We start from the raw sequence: 21404 nt of genomic DNA, 5'->3' as shown, positions 1-21404 counted from the left end.
AACCTAAAAATAACAGGGTTGTTTCTTTTTTTTTTTTTTTTCAGAAAGGAACTCAGTAGGGAGAAACAATACAAAGAGAGTATGAAAAAAATAAAAATAAAAAAATAAAAATAAAAAAGAGAGTAAGAAACCATTTATAATGAATAATCTCAGAGAAATAAAAGATAGCATTACAGTCACAAAACAAGATCATGAGACTATATATATTTCAAAAAATAAAAATTCAGAGAATAATAAAGCATTTCTTAAAATTTTTTTGAAAAATAAAATTTTAAGTTTTAACAACAACAACAAAAAAAAAACACTGAAGGATAGTGTTTTGAGGTTTGTATATTTCTTCCAGAAAGTTTGAAAAGGAAGACATGAACAATAGGAAGAAGGCCATCAGGAACTATCCACAATTAGAACAGGGAAAAAAAAAAAAACTTTCAAAAAAATAAGATAATTTCCCAGAATTTGAGAATATGGATTTTCAAACTCAAAGATTATACTTGGTACAAAGGAACACCATTTTGTGACTTTAGTTCTCCCATAGCTTCCAGACACTGATAGCTTCCAGATTAAAAGAAATAATTTAGAAAAGTTCAGGATCAGAATACCATCAGATGGGGATCCCTGGGTGGCCCAGCAGTTTCGCGCCTGCCTTTGTCCCAGGGCGTGATTCTGGAGTCCCAAGATCGAGTCCCGTGTCGGGCTCCCGGGCTCCCGGCATGGAGCTTGCTTCTCCCTCTGCCTGTATCTCTGTCTCTCTGTCTCTCTGTCTCTGTCTCTCTCTCTCTCTCTCTATCATAAATAAATAAAAATAAATCTTAAAAATATATATTTAAAAAAAAAGAATACCATCAGACTTTTTAACAGTAACAGAAGCTAGATGACAATGAAGAAATGCTTTTAAATATGTTGGGAAATTGTGTTCATTAAGGAATTCTATACCGAGCCAAAATATTAAGAATAACCATGAATATGGTTTCAAATGTTTTAAGTTTTCAAAAAATAAATTACCTTCTATGTATCATTCTCAGGAAGATGCAGGAGATTGTACTTCACTAAAATAAACTAGTTACTATATTATCTTAGTATCCTTTTGATGCATGAAATGTCTGTAGTGATACCCCCTTTTTCATCCCTGGTATCAATTACTTTGATTTTTTCTCTTTTTTTCCAGGCAACTTTTACTAGAAATTTTATTAATTTATTTTATTAATCTTTTAAACAAACCAACTTTTGATTTAATTAATTTTAATCTTATTTTTCTTTCTATTTAAAATAGAAAGCTAGAATAGAAGCTCTTGAAAGCTTCACTCTCTTTTCTTTTTCTAGCTTCATAAGGTAGAAACTTGTTTTTTTCTTCTCTAATATAAGTATGTAAAGCTATAGATTTCCCTCTGGGCAGTTTTTTAGCCACATCACACACATTTTAATATATTGTTTTCATAATTGCTTGTTTTTAAATTTTTTCTTGTGACTTTTTTCTTTGATTCATGGGTTACTTAGAAGAAGCTATTTAATTTTAAAATAATGAGGATTTCCCAGAAACCTTATTGCAATTGCTTTCTAACTTAATTGACTGTGGTTAGAGAATATACACTGTAAAATTTCAATCTTTCTAACTTCACTGAGATTTATTTTAAGGTATAGCATATGGTTTATCGTGGTAACTATTATATGTGTTTTTTAAAAGAACGTATACCCTACTACTGTTGGGTGAAGTGTCCTATGTCAATTAGATCATGCTGATTAATAATGTTTTTATATCTTTTTTATTCTTAGTCATTTTGTCTAGTTGATCTATCAATTATCAAAAGACAATTATAAAAAAATCTCCAACAATGATTTTTCTGTCTGTACTTAGTTGCTCTCCCATGCCTTTAAATCTCTATTTTTCATATCTTATTCAGTGTTCAATCGTTAACTGCAAAAGAATTAGCCTGATAAGGCTGCACCACTATTACCAGAAAGAATAACCAAAGATTCTAAGACAATTTTGAGAAAAAATTATTTTTATTCTAAAGCTTGACTCAGATTTCCAAAATTTATTGTGTTATTCCCCTTACCTACCCCAACCCCAACCATATCACAAAAGGATCTGGTACCAAGATACACATCATTTCCATTAATGGATTTTAAAAACTACATCTTTTGGGAGGGGAGGTAGAAGGAAGAAGAGCAGGGGACCTCATTTCATCTGGCCCCTTGAATTTAGCTAGAACTCAACCTGAGATGTAAGAAAAGAATTGCTGGAGCTCTACAAGTAGAAAAGTGACCACTTTTTGCAAGTAGGAGGTATAGAGAAGTGGATCTGAGGGGATATATCAGAAGATAAATGGTGGGTAGTGGGACAGATCTTCTGTAAGCCAGCTACTGGAAAGTGATACAGCCCCAGAAAACAAAATCAGAACGTTTAGAAATCTGCTGGTGAAACACGTCCCTGCCTGAAAGGTGCTAAGGTGGTAAAGAGGGCAGAATCCTAGGTGGGACAGTGTGATCTCAGTATCCCCAGGGTCATATAATGCAAGCCTGAGCCAACAGAGTTCCCAAGCATTGGAGCAGAAAACCAGTTATGGTCAATGAAACCAGGAGGGGACTCTCAGCTCGGTTCACCATAAACTGAGAACCCTGACATGATCAAGCAACCACTCTCCATGCAAGGGTCCTACAAAGGGCAGAAACAGGAAAACCCTCTGCCTTCCACAGGGAGGATCAGTGTGGTGTGCATCTCTGGAGTTTGCAGAGTTTGGCACACACAGAAGTGAAGACCACTTATCCTTGAGTGTTTACTAAAGAGAGGAGACTGAGATCTTTCAGCTCCAGGGCTGGACACAGGCTCAGCCATTTTTATTTTCATCTTATAAAGAGGCATGGAAAGCCTTCAGGGAACAAAAGCCACATAGAGCATCCAGAAGCAGATTATACCTAGCCCAGCCACCTGGTAAGGGGCAGTACAACTCCACCCAGGCAAAGACACCTGAGAATCAGCACAGCAGGCCCCTCCTCCAGAAGATCAGCTGGAAGAACAGGGAACACCAAGTTTACGGAGCACACAGCAGTACAAAACTCCAGTGCTAGGGAAAAATAGTATATAGAATTTGAAATTTTTCTCATGATTCATTTATCTTTCAGTTTAAAATTTTCCTTTTCTCGGGCAGCCATGGTGGCTCAGTAGTTTGGTGCTGCCTTCAGCCCAGGGCGTGATCCTGGAGACCTGGGATCAAGTCCCATGTCAGACTCCCTGCATACGGAGCCTGCTTCTCCCTCTGCCTGTGTCTCTGTCTCTCTCTCTCTCTGTGTCTCTCATGAATAAATAAATAAAATCTTTAAAATTTTTTTTCCTTTTCTCTTTTTCTTTTTTTCCTTTTTCAACTAGTTTCTTATTTTATCAATTGTTCTTAAGTCTTTTTTAACTTTAATTTTTTACCTTATATTATATAGATATATTCTTCATCTTTCGCTTCCTTTCACTGCATTCAATTTTATTTTTGTATACATATACTTTTGCTTTCTTTACAATATTGGAATTTAGTGTTTTCTAACAAATAGATCAAAATACACCCAGGACAAAGTGGATCACCCTGCTTTGTCCACCTGGGAGATTATATTCTCTCTTCTGTCCCGTCTTTTTTTTTTTTTTTTTTTTTTGGAAGGAGAAATTTACAACAAAAGAAAGAACCAGAAGTAGTACTCTTTGCCATAGATCTAATCAATATAGATATAAGTAAAATGTCACAGCTGGAATTCAGGATAACAATTATAAAGTTACTAACTGGCCTTGAAAAAAAGGCATAAAAGACACTAGAGAATCTCTGCATGCAGAAATCAAATCAAATCAGAACAAGCTGAAATTAAAAATGCTTTTTAACTGAGATGCAGTATAAACTGGATGTTCTAACAGCTAGGGTAAATGAGGCAGAAGAGTCAGTGATATAAAAGACAAGTTGATGGGAAGGAAGGAAGCTGAGGAAAAGAGAAAAATAACTAATCAACCATGAGGGAAGTCTTTGAGAAATCAGCGATACCATAAAGCAATACAATATTAGAATTACTGGAATCCCTGAGGAAGGTGAGAGAGAGAGAGAGAGAGAGAGAGAGAGAGAGAAATGGTATATTTGAGCAAATCATAGCTAAGAATTTCCCTAATCTGGGGAAGGAAAGAGGCATTCAAGTCCAAAAGGTAGAGAAGACCCCTCTGGAAATCAATAAAAATAGATCAATGCCCCCAACATATAATAGTGAAGCTTGCAAATATCAGAAATAAAGAAAAAATTCTGAAGCAGCTTAAGACAAGAGTTTCTTAACATACAGGGGTAGAACCATCAGGCTGGCAGCAGACCTGTCCACAGATATGTGTGGAAGGCCTGATATATTCAGGGTACTAAATGAGAAAAATATGCAGCCAAGAATACTTAATCCAGCAAGGCTGTCATTCTGAATGGAAAGAGAGATAAAGAGTTTCAGGACAACAACAGCCAAACTGTGGAAAGAGCCTCGGTGTCCATCGAAAGATGAATGGATAAAGAAGCTGTGGTGTATATATACAATGGAATATTACTCAGCCATCAGAAATGACAAATACCCACCATTTGCTTCAACGTGGATGGAACTGGAGGGTATTATGCTGAGTGAAGGAAGTCAATTGGAGAAGGATAAACATTATATGTTCTCATTCATTTGGGGAATATAAAAATAGTGAAAGGGAATAAAGGGAAAAGGAGAGGAAATGAGTGGGAAATATCAGTGAGGGTAACAGAACATGAGAGACATCCAACTCTGTGAAACAAACAAGGGGTGGTAGAAGGGGAGGTGGGTTGGGGGTTGGGGTGACTGAGTGATGGGCACTGAGGGGGCACTTGATGGGATGAGCACTGGGTGTTATGCTATATGTTGACAAATTGAACTCCAATTTAAAAAAGCTATACAAAAAATAAAATAATAAAATAAATAAATAAATAAAAATAAGTAAAAGAGTTCCAGGACAATCAGAAACTAAAAGAATTTGTGATCACCAGACCAGCTCTACGAGACATATTAAAAGGGATCCTATAAGTACAGAAGAAATATCAAAGTAACATAGACAAGAAAGAAACAGAGACAATCTACAGAAGCAGGCACTTTACAGGTAATATAATGGCACTAAATTCTTATCTTTCAATAGTTACTCTGAGTGTAAATGGACTAAATGCTTTAATCAAAAGACACAGGATATCAGATTGAATTAAAAAATGGACGTATCCATATACTATCTACAAAAGACTAATTTTAGATCTAAGAACACCACCAGATTGAAAGTGAGGGGATGGAGAAATATTTATTATGCTAATGGACCTCAAAAGAAAGCTGGGGTAGCAATACTCATATCAGAAAAATTAGATTTTAAACCGAAGACTGTAGTAAGGGATAAGGAGTAACACTATATCATGCATAACCAACAAGAAGATCTAACAATTATAAATATTTATGCCCCTAACTTGGGAGGAGCCAATTAGATAAACCAATTATTAACAAAATTAAAGAAACACATTGATAATAATACAATAGTGGTAGGGAACTTCAACACCCTACTCACAGCAATGGACAGATTATCTAAGTAGAAGATGAACAAGGAAACAAGGGCTTTGAATAACACACTGAATCAAGTGGACTTCACAGATATATACAGAGTATCTCAACCTAAAGCAGCAGAATACACATTCTTCTCAAGTGCACATGGAATATTCCCCAGAATAGATCACATAGTGAGTCACAAATCAGGTCTCAACCAAGCCCAAAAGACTGGGATTATTCCCTGCATATTTTGAAATGTGAACTCAATCAGAAGAGGAAATTTGGAAGGAACTCAAGTACTTGGAGGTTAAAGAACATCCTACTAAAGAATGGGTCAACCAGGAAATTAAAGAAGAATTTTTTTTAAAGTTCTTGGAAACAAATGACAATGAAAACACAGCTGTTCAAAATGTTTGGGATATAGCAACGGCAGTCCTAAGAGGAAAGTAAGTACATATAGCAATACAAGCCTTTCTCAAAAAAATTAGAAAAGTCTCAAACACACAAGCTAACCTTACACCTAAAGGAGCTGGAGAAAGAAGAGCAAATAAAGCCTAAGCCCAGCAGGAGAGAGAAATAATAAAGATTAGAGCAGAAATTAATGAAATAGAAACCAAAAGAACATTAAAAGAGATCAATGAAACTAAAAACTGGTTCTTTGAAAGAATTAATAGGGTAGATAAACCCTTAGCCAGAATTAACAAAAAGAAAAGAGAAAGGAATCAAATTAATAAAATCATGAATGAAAGAGTAGAGGTCATGACTACACCTAGGAAATACAAACAATTGTAAGAACATATTATGAGCAACTATATGCCAACAAATTAGGCAATCTGGAATAAATGGTTGCATTTCTGGAAACTTATAAATTACCAAAACTGAAACATGAACAAATAGAAAACCTGAGCAGACCCATAACCAGCAAGGAAATTGAAGCAGTAATCAAAAATCTCAGTAATCAGACAACAAGAAGAAATAAAAGGCATTCAAACTGGCAATGAAGAAGTCAAACTCTCACTCTTCAAAAATAACATGATATTTTACGTGGAAAACCCAAAGACTCCACACCAAAATTGCTAGAACTCATACAGGAATTCAGCAACTGGCAAGATATAAAATCAAGCACAGAAATCAGTTGTATTTCTTTACACTAACAATGTGACAGAAGAAAGAGAAATTAAGGAATAGAGCCCATTTACAATTGCACCAAAAACCATAAGATACCTTGGAATTAACTAACCAAAGAGGAAAAGGATCTGTGGTCTAACAGAACACTTATGAAAGGAATTGAGAAGACACGAAGAAATGGAAAAACATTCCATGCTCGTGAATTGGAGGAATAAGCATTGTCAATACTATTTACAATTGCACCAAAAACCATAAGATGCCTAGGAATAAATCTAACCAATGAGGTAAAGGTAAAGGATCTACAGAAAACTGTAGAACACTCATGAAAGAAACTGAGGAAAACACAAAAAAATAGAACAATGTTCCATGTTCATGTATTGGAAGAAGTGTTGTTAAAATGTCTATGCTACCCAGAGCAATCTACACATTCAATGCAATCTCTATCAAAATACCACCATTTTTCACAGAGGTGGAATAAATAATACTAAAATTTTAAGAAATCACAAAGAACCCCAACTAGCCAGAGGAATGTTGAAAAATAAAACCAAAGCTAGTAGCATCACAATGCCAGACTTCAAGCTAGAATACAAAGCTATAATCATCAAGACAGTATGGTACTGGCACAAAAAAAAAAACAGATACATAGATCAATGGAACAGAATAGATAACCCAGAAATGGACCTCAACTCTACAGTCAACTAATCTTCAACAAAGCAGGAAAGAATATCCAATGGAAAAAGGACAAGATCTTCAATAAATGGTGCTGAGAAAACTGGACAGCCACACATAGAAGAATGAAACTGGACCATTTTCTTCCACCATACACAAAAATAAACTCAAAATTATTAAAGTCCTAAATATGAGACAGGAATCCATCAAAATCCTAGAAAATATAGGCAGCAAACTCTTCAACCTTGGCTGTGTCAACTTCTTGTTAGACACATCCCCAAAAGCAAGGGAAACAAAAGCAAAAATGAACTATTGGGACTTCATCAAGATTAAAAGCTTCTGCACAGCAAAGGAAACATTAATCAAAGCTAAAAGGCAATCTATGGAATGGGAAAAGATATTTGCAAGTGACATATCAGATAAAGGGCTAGTATTCAACATCTACAAAGAACTTATCAAACCCAACACTCAAAAATGAATGAATTCAGTCAAGAAATGGGCAGAAGATAGGAGCAGACATTTTGCAAAAGAAGACATATAATGGCCAACAGACATGAAAAAATGCTCCACATCACTCGACATCAGCGAAATACAAATCAAAACCACAATGAGATACCACCTCACACCAGTCAGAATGGGAAATTAATAAGATAGGAAACAACAAATGTTGGTGAGGATGTGGAGAAAGAGGAACACTCTTACACTCTTGGTAGGAATGCAAGCTGGTACAGCCGCTCTAGAAAAGAGTATGGAGGTTCCTCGGGAAGTTAAAAATAGAGCTACCCTACAACCCAGCAATTGCACTACTAGGTATTTACCTCAAATATACAAATGTTGTGATATGAAGGGGCACCTACACCTCAATGTTCATAGCAGCAATGTCTACAACAGCCAAACTGTGGCAAGAGCTGAAATGTCCATCAACAGATGAATGGAAAAAGATGTGGTAATTTATACAATGGAATATTATTCACCATCAGAAAGAATGAATACTTACCATTTACATTGCCATGGATAGAACTGGAGGGTATTATGCTGAGCAAAATAAGTCAACCAGAGGAAGACAGTTATACGGTTACACAGTTTCACTTAAGTGGGATATCAGAAACAGTGCAGAGAACATAGGGGAAGGGAGGGAAACTGAATGGGAAGTCATCAGAGAGGGAGAAAAACCATGAGAGACTCTTAATTATAGGAAACAAACTAACGGTTGCTGGAGGGGAAGTGGGCGGGAGGATGGGGTAACTGGGTGATGGGTATTAAGGAGGGAATGTGATGAGATGAGCACAGGTGTTATACACAACTGACAAATTCTTGAACACTACATCTGAAACTAATGATGCACTGTATGTTGGCTAATTGAATTTAAATTTTAAAAAATTAAAAATAAAAATTACATCTTTTGCATGTCTTGTTTTTTAAGATTTTATTTATTTATTAGAGACCCAGAGAGAGAGAGAGGCAGAGGGAGAAGCAGGCTCCATTCTATGCAGGGAGCCTGACGTGGGACTCCATCTGGGGTCTCCAGGATCATGCCGTGGGCTGAAGGTGGTGCTAAACCACTAAGCCACCGGGGCTGCCCCCTTTTGCATGTCTTTAAATGAGTATTATATTGCCCTTTAATCAATACACTTTTAAAAATAGATGAATATAAGATTAAAGGAAATTTTTTTCATTTCACTTCATTGTCCAATTTCCCCCTCTTCTCTGCAAAAGGAAAAGAGAGCAATTATGAGAGCACATTAACACACGAGAAGATTCTGTACATTTATGGGAAATATTTTCTAGAAATCCTGGAAGATAAAAAATTCATAACCATGCCCAGGATTGGCATGACCAAACTAAAAGGTAGCATAAGAGATTGATGTCTGCTAATTAGAATTGAAAGGACACTGCCAAGATTTAAGCAGGGAGATATTTCTAGATAGGAATTAGAACTGCCTGCTACGTTTGAATCCATGTGTTCATGCTACACAGTACAAAAATTCAAAACTGTGAATCTCAAAAATCCCATATCATAAGTTATATCACCATTATAAAATGCAATTTTGTAGAAACATCAATTTTATGTGACAATATCCAAAGAGCTCATAAAATATGTGAGCTGCAGGCAGACATTTCTTTGAAAATTGAAACTAACTTCATAACTCTGATCTACTTTTTGGTAGAAGTAGAAGTAAAACATATCTTAACTTTAGGACAAAAACATCTGCCCTATTCTTAGCCCCACAGAAATCTTTCTTCCTGGCCAAGTGCTCTTCATGAGAGCACCCCGAAAGGTGTAAACTCATGGTCCAGCAAATTCCAGTGCACATATCCACTCAGCAATGGCCCAGAGAAAAGAATCAAGGAAGATATGAGAAGAAATCATCTAACTCAGAAGAAGAGACATTGACTACTTTAATGATCTTAATGAAAAATAGACAAATGAAGAGGACAAAATGTGGTTCAAATGAGTACACAAGAAATTTAGAATCTCTCAGTTCCAGTGTTAACTCTGCTACTATTACAGCACATGATAAAGTCATCACGTGTTTATGTTTTTCATACATTAATTAAGGAGTCACATAGTAACTCATGAAAATGAGTTCAAGTATTTCCCTTCTTAAATGTCTACCAGGTCTTAATATACCCCTCAATTCTTTCTATATGACTACTGAAAACCTTGAAAAAGGTGAACTTTCATGCTTTACCCAAAAACTAAGGCTGGAAAACAACCCCTCAAAAAGACCTCCCTTACAACTACAACAACAACTACTATCTTTGCCATTCTCTACTCTGATCTTGTATTATTTATATAATATATAAATTTATATAATTCCACTTTGGTTAACATATATTGGTTTCAGGTGTTCATTCTGTAATATTTTCTTCATATCACTTACCACTGTCTGAAATTATATTACATATGTCTCCTTGTTTATTGCCTAGACTGTAAGTCCACTAGGTATGGCACTTTGTTTTCTTCCCTACTATATCCCCAACATTTGGAAGCCATATTTAGCCTATCCATTGTAGGGACTAAATAAATATTGATTGAAAGAATAAACCTAACTGCCTTTGTACTAAATTAGGTACTAAATGTACCTAAATGCCTTTTGTACTAAAGCATATTGAAACAGTTCCAGTGTTTCTCAAACTAGGACTTGAATTATCTGGATTACAAAGACAATCACACTAATAAGAGAAGTCCTAAAGACATTTCACTCTAGACTATGACAATTCTATAAAAGTCCACTTCACTCCTGGTACTATGTACTGCTGAATGACTTCTATAGCTAAATCCAGTATTTGTGCAAATATCTTGGTTATCATAGCCTATTTACATGCTTTAACTTAATTACAGACTCTCACATTGGGTACCTAAAAAAGTGGGCATGGGGGAGTCCATATTTTGGGTATGCAGACAAAAGGATGAAATAGAAATTATCACCAATTGACCTATCCTACAATGGGTCTCAGAAAAGGAGATCCTTAATGGCTACAGACATACTTCTCTTCCTGAGTGTGGCTTGGCTACTTGATTCCCCATCTTTCCCATTACAGACCAAGACATATAACATCATAATAATAAATAGATATAATGCCAATAACAGCAGTCTCCTGCTGGGAACAAGACACACGCGCACACATACATAAACACACACACGCACACACACACACACACACACACACACACACACACACACCTGTCCAATAGAACAAACCTAGCTTCTTACAGATCCCTCTACCTCAGGGTTTATTTACTCTTAAGACCCAGACAAAGGATAGAATATCTGCTATTTCCTACTTACTCAACTACTTTATCTAGCTTAAGGAGATACATTCAATAAATCAGATTATTTGTATATACAGGTCCTGTTGAATTATTTGATCTATTGTTTTAAACCAAAGTATACTTACTATCTAAGGTCTGAATATTATTATTGCCTTTGTTTCCTTTTACTTTTGTTGTAAAAAAAAGGGGGGGTAGTAAAAGACAATACCCAAGAATAGGTTACCATAATAAAACTTTTTAAAAATATGGTCTATTGTCATCATGTGGCAAATAGCAGTACAGATATACTGATATCAATTGAATCTGTACCTTGGGGCACCTGGGTGGCTCAATCGGTTAAGCATCTGCCTTTAGGGATGCCTGAGTGGCTCAACCAATGAGCGTCTGCTTTCAGCTCAGGGTTTGATCTCCAAGTTTTGGGATCAAGTTCCACATCTGGCTCCCTATGGGGAGCCTGCTTCTCCCTCTGCCTATGTCTCTGCCTTCTTTCTGCATCTCTCATGAAAAAATAAATAAAATCTTAAAAAAAAAAAAAGGCGGGGGAGGGGCAAGATGGCGGAAGAGCAGGGTCCCCAAATCGCCTGTCCCCACCAAATTACCTAGATAACCTTCAAACCATCCTGAAAATCTATGAATTCGGCCTGAGATTTAAAGGGAGACCAGCTGGAATGCTACAGTGAGAAGAGTCTGCGCTTCTATCAAGGTAGGAAGACGGGGAAAAAGAAATAAAGGAACAAAAGGCCTCCGAGGGGGAGGGGCCCCGCGAGGAGCCGGGCTGAGGCCGGGGCGAGTGTCCCCAGGACAGGAGAGCCCCGTCCCGGAGGAGCAGGAGCTGCACCAACATTCCCGGGCGGGCGGCAAGGGGCTCGCAGGGAGGTGGAGCAGGACCCAGGAGGCCGGGGATGCCCTCGGGCTCCCGGGGACACTAACAGACACCTGCGCCCCGGGAGAGTGCGCCGAGCTCCCTAAGGGCTGCAGCGCGCACGGCGGGGCCGACCGGAGCAGCTCGGAGGGGCTCGGGCGGCGGCTCCGCGGAGGGGGCTGCGGGGCGGGAGCGCGAATCCACCAGCGCAGGCCCCGGGGCACAGGGCGCCGGGACACAGCCCAGGATCCGGCCTCCCCCGGGACAGGCGGAGGCCGGGAGGGCCCGAGACAGCGAGGACGCTCCTGCCCCGAGCTGAGCAGATCAGCGGCCCCGCCCCGGAGCCTCCAGGCCCTGCGGACGGAGAGCCCCGTAGTTCCTGCGGAGGCTGAATCCAGGCTTCCAGAGTTGCCATAGCCACTGGGGCTGTTCCTCCTGGGGCCTCACGGGATAAACAACCCCCGCTGAGCCCGGCAGCAGGCAGGGGCAGAGCAGCTCCCCCAAGTGCTGACACCTGAAAATCAGCACAGCAGGCCCCTCCCCCAGAAAACCAGCTGGACGGACCAGTGATACTCCCCAGTGTTCCAATACAACTTGTTTTTGGCCACTCTGCACTGAGCAAAATGACTAGAAGGAAAACCTCACCTCAAAAGAAAGAATCAGAAACAGCCCTCTCTCCCACAGAGTTACAAAATCTGGATTACACTTCAATGTCAGAAAGCCAATTCAGAAGCACTATTATACAGCTACTGGTGGCTCTAGAAAAGAGCATTAAGGCCTCACGAGACTTCATGACTGCAGAATTTAGATCCAATCAGGCAGAAATTAAAAATCAGTTGAATGAGATGCAATCCAAACTAGAAGTCCTAACGACGAGGGTTAACGAGGTGGAAGAACGAGTGAGTGACATAGAAGACAAGTTAATGGCAAAGAGGGAAACTGAGGAAAAAAGAGACAATCAATTAAGGGACCATGAAGACAGATTAAGGCAAATAAATGACAGTCTGAGGAAGAAAAACCTACGTTTAATTGGGGTTCCCGAGGGCGCCGAAAGGGACAGAGGGCCAGAATATGTATTTGAACAAATCCTAGCTGAAAACTTTCCCAATCTGGGAAGGGAAACAGGCATTCAGATCCAGGAAATAGAGAGATCCCCCCCTAAAATCAATAAAAACCGTTCAACACCTCGACATCTAATAGTGAAGCTTGCAAATTCCAAAGATAAAGAGAAGATCCTTAAAGCAGCAAGAGACAAGAAGTCCCTGACTTTCATGGGGAGGAATATTAGGGTAACAGCAGACCTCTCCACAGAGACGTGGCAGGCCAGAAAGGGCTGGCAGGATATATTCAGGGTCCTAAATGAGAAGAACATGCAACCAAGAATACTTTATCCAGCAAGGCTCTCATTCAAAATGGAAGGAGAGATAAAGAGCTTCCAAGACAGGCAGGAACTGAAAGAATATGTGACCTCCAAACCAGCTCTGCAAGAAATTTTAAGGGGGACTCTTAAAACTCCCCTTTAAGAAGAAGTTCAAGTAACTCTGAACGTGAATGGATTTAATGACCCCATCAAAAGGCGCAGAGTTTCAGACTGGATAAAAAAACAGGACCCATCTATTTGCTGTCTACAAAAGACTCATTTTAGACAGAAGGACACCTACAACCTGAAAATAAAAGGTTGGAGAACCATTTACCATTCAAATGGTTCTCAAAATATACCCTAAAAACTACAGAACACTTCTGAAAGAAATTGAGGAAGACACAAAGAGATGGAAAAATATTCCATGCTCATGGATTGGCAGAATTAATATTGTGAAAATGTCAATGTTACCCAGGGCAATTTACACGTATAATGCAATCCCTATCAAAATACCATGGACTTTCTTCAGGGACTTAGAACAAATTATCTTAAGATTTGTGTGGAATCAGAAAAGACCCCAAACAGCCAGGGGAATTTTAAAAAAAGAAAACCATATCTGGGGGCATCACAATGCCAGATTTCAGGTTGTACTACAAAGCTGTGTTCATCAAGACAGTGTGGTACTGGCACAAAAACAGACACATAGATCAATGGAACAGAACAGAGAACCCAGAAGTGGACCCTGAACTTTATGCTCAACTAATATACGATAAAGGAGGAAAGACGATCCACTGGAAGAAAGACAGTCTCTTCAATAAATGGTGCTGGGAAAATTGGACATCCACATGCAGAAGAATGAAACTGGACCACTCTCTTGCACCATACACAAAGATAAACTCAAAATAGATGAAAGATCTAAATGTGAGACAAGATTCCATCAAAATCCCAGAGGAGAACTCAGGCAACACCCTTTTTGAACTTGGCCACAGTAACCGGAGAAGGACAAACAGTGTATGTTCTCATTCATTTGGGGAATATGAATAATAGCGAAAGGGAATATAAGGGAAGGGAGAAGAGATGTGTGAGAAATATCAGAAAGGGAGACAGAACATAAAGACTTCTAACTCTGGGAAATGAACTAGGGGTGGTGGAGGGGGAGGAGGGTGGGGGGTGGGGGTGAATGGGTGATGGGCACTGAGGGGTACACTTGACGGGATGAGCACTGGGTGTTATTCTGTATGTTGGTAAATTGAACACCAATAAAAATTAATTTATAAAAAAAAAAAAGGCATCTGCCTTCAGCTCAGGTCATGATCTTAGGATCCTGGGAAGCCCTGTGTACAACCCCACGGCAAGCTCTCTGTTCAGCAAGGAGTTTGTTCCTCCCCACCCCACCCCACCCCACCCCCAAATTATGGTCTTTCTCTCTCAAATAAGCAAATAAAAACTTAAAAAAAATCTGTACCGGGATCCCTGGGTGGCGCAGCAGTTTGGCGCCTGCCTTTGGCCCAGGGCGCCATCCTGGAGACCCGGGATCGAATCCCACGTCGGACTCCCAGTGCATGGAGCCTGCTTCTCCCTCTGCCTGTGTCTCTGCCTCTCTCTCTCTCTGTCTCTCTGACTATCATAAATAAATAAATTTAAAAAAAACTCTGTACCTTAGAAGTCAGTACTTAATGACAAAATGTTCGTTTTGTCAACAATTTAATTTCAGAAAAAAAATAAATAATCACATTAATTTTAAGTTACTGGTTTATCTGAAGAGGAGTATATATTTAATTTGCTAATTTGAGGTTTATAGTGATAGAAAAGCTCATCCTGAGTTATAGGCTTATACATTTTGAGAAACAGTATCATAAAAGCCCTTTATGTCATTGCTGGGGAACTATGAGTAATAATCCTTTAAAAGGCAGGAAAAAAAGAGAATTGTGAATTTTGTAAAACTAATGGGAGGGTTTAATAAATAGCCAGATAAAAATACACATACAAATATTAATAGTATTCCTATATACCAGAGATAAATAGCTTACAATTGATAAGGGGAAGGTTTTCTTTGATAATAGCAACAAATACATGTTTTAAATACCTAGGAATGACAATAACAATAATAACACCACAGATAACATTCATTTAACTTTAAGAGACAGAGGAGTGGCCTGAGAAATAGAATTTGGGGAGGTTTATCTGAGGGACATTTTCCTTTCAAATTAGAAGAATTTAAAGAAGAATCAGAAGAAGAATCATGAACTGATATATAAATCAATGAGGAAGATCCCCTTTTAAAATGAAATGTTAAATGTACTTGGGAGAGAAAGGTGCATTGTTGAATTCTTCTAATTAAACAAGATGAATTTATGTCCACATTAGATATTTTGCCAACCATTGTTCCTTCTTTTTTTTCTTATAAATTTATTTTTTATTGGTGTTCAATTTGCCAACATATAGAATAACATCCAGTGCTCCTCCCGTCAAGTGTTCCTTCTTCTCCCTGACCTGATCTTGTGCTGTGGTGAATCACAGTCATGGAAATACCATTTCTCTGATTGTAGGAAAATCAGAATAAAAGAAAGAAATTCTTTTGACCTGGTCTCCATCAACAGAGTAATCAGTATAATTGAAACAAGTATCCCAGTAATCATGATAATTTGTCTTTTAAAGATAAGAATAATCTGTTGTTTTGATCATACAGATAATTGCCTCCATTCTTCATTGCACTTTGCTAGTGTGGGCTGGGTCAAAATAAAAGGGGCAGTCCATGATTATCATTTTATTTGCATAATTATGCATGGAAGAAAGTGAGTAGGAAGCTTTGTCTTTGACACTTCTCTTTTCCACTTTTCTGGTGTTGTTTCCACATGTTTTATTTTGAGTATCAAAATTAACCATAGCTGTTTGTGAGGTAGTAAATGAGTCCCACCAGACAATGTTGGCTAGGCAATGGAAGTTTGGATCGTATCAGACTACTTCTGTCGTGGCCCAATATATATGGATAGACTTCAGACTTTGTGAAGATGAAAAGAATATATCAGTGTTTATTGAGGTTCCCAGCCACTAAGCTATAACAGTGAAATTTATACAAATAAGGCAATAGAGACTAGAATGTTTCTTTTTTAGTAGAAAAGCCAAGTGAATTCCTATATTTAAAACAAGCTGTTGAGCTCTTTTTCTCTCCTGTGCTCTTCTGTTTACTCTTTTAATTAATGGCCTTTTTATAATTTCTCTCTTTTCAATGCTAAATTATGAATGTAATGAGGGTGTCACACTTTAAGGCACCAAGTTGCTGAAGATAATCTCTAGAGGTAGTATCTTTTTATAATGTATTAAGTTACCAGGTAGGAACTTCACACTATTTTAGATCTTGATGCTGACATAGACTCCAGACCCATCTGGGTAAAGAAAACACTGATTCTTTCCATATGCCGCATAAAGATATTCAGTCTTAGAAGATTCCACTTAATTGCATCTCCAGGAAGAACACTCTGAAGTACAGATTTGACAGAAAGGGTAGGAGACGAGGTTTATTGAGGATCAACATCTGTAGGAGAGTGAAGAAAGCAGGACTGGGCAAAGGAAGAAGATGAATTTTGTAGCAATCTCAATAAAAACCTCAGCTAAATCCATAAGAAGTTCTGGAGCTAGAATGGCCCTTTGTCCCCCAACAATCCTTTGTTGGGAAAAACAGAGCCTTTCTCTCTCACATGGACCAATCTTTGTATGTGGGCTGCCCTCCCCCCGGGGATGGGGGTAACCTTGGACAAGGTATACCTCTCTTCAGCCAAGGGCAAGTCCCAGAGACTCAGCTGAGCATTATCAGTTGCCAACATTCCCAGCAATTGGGAAAATGAGTTCTCTAGTCCTGAAGAGACTGCATATAACCAGTATCTACTACACAGTGGTATTAGGAAACAATATATATGTATTTTTTAAATCCAAAGCTTCTATCAAAGGAACTTGTCAAGAGAATCATCTATGGTCTCTTCTAATTTTGGTGCCTCATTTTTCAGCAAAATTAAGAGGAAACGACTTCAGGGCCCCTGGGTGGCTCAATCGGTTAAGTGTCTGCCTTCACCTCAGTTCATGATCTCAGGGTCCTGAGATTGAGGCCCACATCAGTCTCCCTGCTCAGCGGAGAGTCTGCTTACCCCTTTCTGTCTCCCTCTGCCCCTCTCCTCTCCCCCTGCTTATCTTCCTCTCATGCTCTCTCTCTCAAATATATAAATAAATTTAAAAAAAAAAAGAGGAAAGGATTTCAAATGTACTTGTGCCTCATAAAAAGTTAAGTTTCACTTATATTTTACTCTTGGATCCTATTATCTCTCTGTTAAATTAGATCCCAAAACTCCAAAGTAATTTTCAAGTCCCTTTGATAGTACCTAATATTGGTACCTTTTAACTAAATCTGAGAGTAAAATTTAATTCCGCAAAGAGGACGACTGAAGATGATTGATCATAGAATTCTAGTGCTGAGGCTAGCATTCCAGGCTGCTGAATTCAAACTAGGAATTCAAAAGAACTCCTTTAATCCTAACTAACCCCATCATCATCCATTTTTCCAAAGGAACAGAATTGCTAGCGAACCCATAATGAATTTGATTATCCCTGCAAAACCTAGTTGTGCTATGTTTCTTCTAATGAGAAAAAGTAGAACAGCCACACTACCTCCTTTATTGTCTTCCCCTGTCCTTCTTCATAAAGGTCATTAGTTACATCTGGGGTCTCTAGAACTCTGAATAGCCAACTGATAGATATAAAAAGGTCATCTGCCCTCCCAGACATATGAAAGTCAGCCGTCTTTATTTGGGCATTTTGCCCGGGAGAGGTGCAAAAGAAAACTAAAATGACTACATTGGGTTTACTATATCACTTTATTAGGACTTGTGTAGCTTCTTTGTTCCTTAGAGGAACAAAATGGAGAGAACTAAAAATAGAGGACATTGATCTTTTCCTGGCACTAAGCTTCATGAAGAATAGCTTTTTGCAAAAAAGCGGCTTTATTTCATCTATTTAAGTATTCCATGTCATGCGTGCAACATAGCATTTTCCTTAATGTATTCCATTCCTACTTCTGCTTTTATTTTGTCAACAGCAACTTTAATATTAATGATTCACACCAAAAAGAAGAGACCGAAAATACTTAGTTCAGAATAAAATGACTCCTCTTCTTGTCATAGGCAGGAAGCTAACTTAAATTGATATTAAACTGTCACTGAACATGAAAACAAAAAATGCAAGCCATTGATTTTAACAGAACTTGTACATTGTTTACACTTGTGAAAGCCCTTTTTTAGTTATTTTGAAACAATTTTCTATTAAAAAGGAATGACATGTTTCCTGCTGTTTTCATCAGGCATATGTTTTCATTTTCTACTGGAATGTTTCCATGTCCTTGTGTATGATTATACCCCAATTTCTGTGTAACTCTTCTAGAATATGTAATGATAAAACTGTACATTTTTGTAGTAGGAAGGGAACTCTGTGTCTTATTCAGCAATATCCATTCTACTCAGTGCATCCTATCAAGTTTTCAAACATAAGGTGGGATATACAAATAGTTCTTGAAAATTGATAACAAACAATACTAATAATAAATTTTTTCTGATATCCAAGGCCCACCTAAAACTGTGCATCTAGTTTGTTTTCCTTCCAAAATGTTAATCTGAGTCATGACAAAAGCAAAGCTACTGAAGGAGCCAATTTCCTGGACTGTACCTCCAAGGAGAGCATGTGTGACATGTCACACACCCACCTGGGTCCCCTCTAGTGCTGCCATGAGGTCTGCATACTTCTGTCATGGCCAGAGAAATGTTTCTGGAACAATACAGAAAGTGAACACAGAACACAGAAATGCAATATTTTGGTATAAAAATATTGTTGCTAAGAGAAAAAGAAGACAAATTGGTTGACAAGGCAAAAATGAGGTTTTTGCAATTTAGTCTTGAAAGAAAAGAGATCAAATTCTAATAACCTTTAGAACCTGTAGACTAATAAAATACCCTTAGACCTGTAGACTCCTTGGTGAGGAAGGTGGGTCAGGGTTATTGGAGTCAAGACTGGGTGCCAATTAGCTGTGCTATGCACTGATTTGGAGTGGGTCAAACTCTGTGCCTTTGTGCATTAAAATGGAGCTAGATAATACTTTGGGCTCAGGGTGCCTGGGTGGCTCAATTGGTTAGATGTCTGCCTTCGGCTAAGGTCATGATCCCAGGACCCTGGGATCGAACCTTGCATCAGGGTCCCTGCTCAGCAGAGAGTCTGCTTCTCCCTCTGCCCTTCCCCCCTGCTCTCTCTCTCTCTCTCTCTCTCTCTCTCTCTCTTTCTCTCTCCCTCTCTCAAATAAATAAAATATTTTTCAAAAAAAAAGAAAGAAAATACTTTGGGCTCAAAGTGCTCTGAGCTATATAGAGCTAACTAACTCTGATTTCCTGTCTAAAGCATGCATCTTCATTGAACCTCCAAAGTCAACACTAAACCAGGAATGAGAATTAACATACTCCTACAGCTGTTGGTTATATTGTGTCCCCAAAAAGATACATGGAAGTATTAATTCTTAGTACCTGTATATAAGTTTTTTGCAAATGTAATCAAGTTAAGATGAAGTTATACTGGGTTAGGGTGGTCCCTAATCCCATATGCGTGGTGTCCTTACATGAAGGAAATGAAGAGACATAGACACACGCAAAGAAGGAAGACAATATATAAAGACACACAGAGAAATGGCATGTGATCGGATGATAGGTCAAGCCAAGGAACACCAAAATTGCCAGCAACCACCAGAAGTTAGGAAGTGGCAAGGCAGGATCCTCTCTTAGAACCTGAGAGGGAGGGCATGGCCCTGGCACCCCCCTGATTTCAGACTTATAGCCTCCAAAACTGTAAGACAATAAACTTCTGTTGTTTTAAGCCACCAAGTTTGTGATAATTTTCTATGGAAACCCTAGGAAATTAAAACACCTGCTTTGAAAATGGGAACAGGAAACAGAGATGGTGCTGCATTGAGGGAATTGGAGAAAGTAGCATGAAGCTAGCAACATTGATCTGTACCTTAAAAACAGGATGAGGTTTTAATAAGTTGAGATGATGGAAGATGATGGGGGACAACCCAGTAAACAGACTGCATGAGGAAGGAACAACTGTGGGGAAGGGCAGATCATGCTTGAGAAACACCAGGATATCCTATTTCAGTGTGCCTCAAGTGTGTATGGAGTAGAGCATGTAAGACTACAATATGACATAGCCATATTGAGCAGACAGCTTAAGGAGCTCAGACTTAACCTGTAACTAATAAAGAGCTATTAACTATTTTAAGCGAAATGTGATTTGATCAGCTCCATGCTTAGAAAGCTTGATTTGTCAATGTTTGAATGGTGACTTGGGGAAAGGAGAGAAACTGGGGGGAAAAAAGTGAATACCGATTAGGAAATTACTGCAGTAGTCCAAGAAACGACAATAATAGTAAAATAGAAAATTATATAGAGGGAATAGGAAAGGTACAAAAGAGACAGAAATGCAAGCATAGTAGAGATAGAATTCATAGTTCTAGACAATTTCATGTAGGAATAAAAAGAATAAGTGAAAAATAACTGAGCCTGGTTGACTATGAGGCATATCATTAACAGAAAAAGGTTGGAAAGGTGGATTTAGGGAAAACATGAGTAAGAAACTGGTTTATAACCGGTTAAACTAAATTCTTTCCTGCTATACAAAGATGCTGCATTCTTGCTTGAGAAGTCTCAGAGCCAGTTCATATCTCAGCCTGAGCTGTTATAGCACTGAAGGGTTAGGGTTAGGGAAGGCAAAGAAGAAAAATGGACCCAAAACACGTTTGATAACATCTCTGTTGGGCACATGTATAGATTCCCTGAGACCATCTGAAAGCAGTCATAATGGAAGGTTGAATAAGCAACAAGCCACGATCTTTTTTTTATTATTATTATTTAAGATTTTAAGTAGTCTCTAAAATAAACAAACACAGAGCTTGGCAAACCCTAGATATTCGGTAAGTGGGGAAAAACAGAAGACAAGAGACTCTGAGTAATCTAGGTGAGAAATGAGAGAAGTGGCTATATTCA

The sequence above is a fragment of the Nyctereutes procyonoides genome, unplaced genomic scaffold (assembly GCF_905146905.1).
Source record: "Nyctereutes procyonoides isolate TBG_1078 unplaced genomic scaffold, NYPRO_anot_genome, whole genome shotgun sequence".
Taxonomy (NCBI): Eukaryota; Metazoa; Chordata; class Mammalia; order Carnivora; family Canidae; genus Nyctereutes; species Nyctereutes procyonoides.
This window is presented reverse-complemented; position numbering follows the sequence as displayed.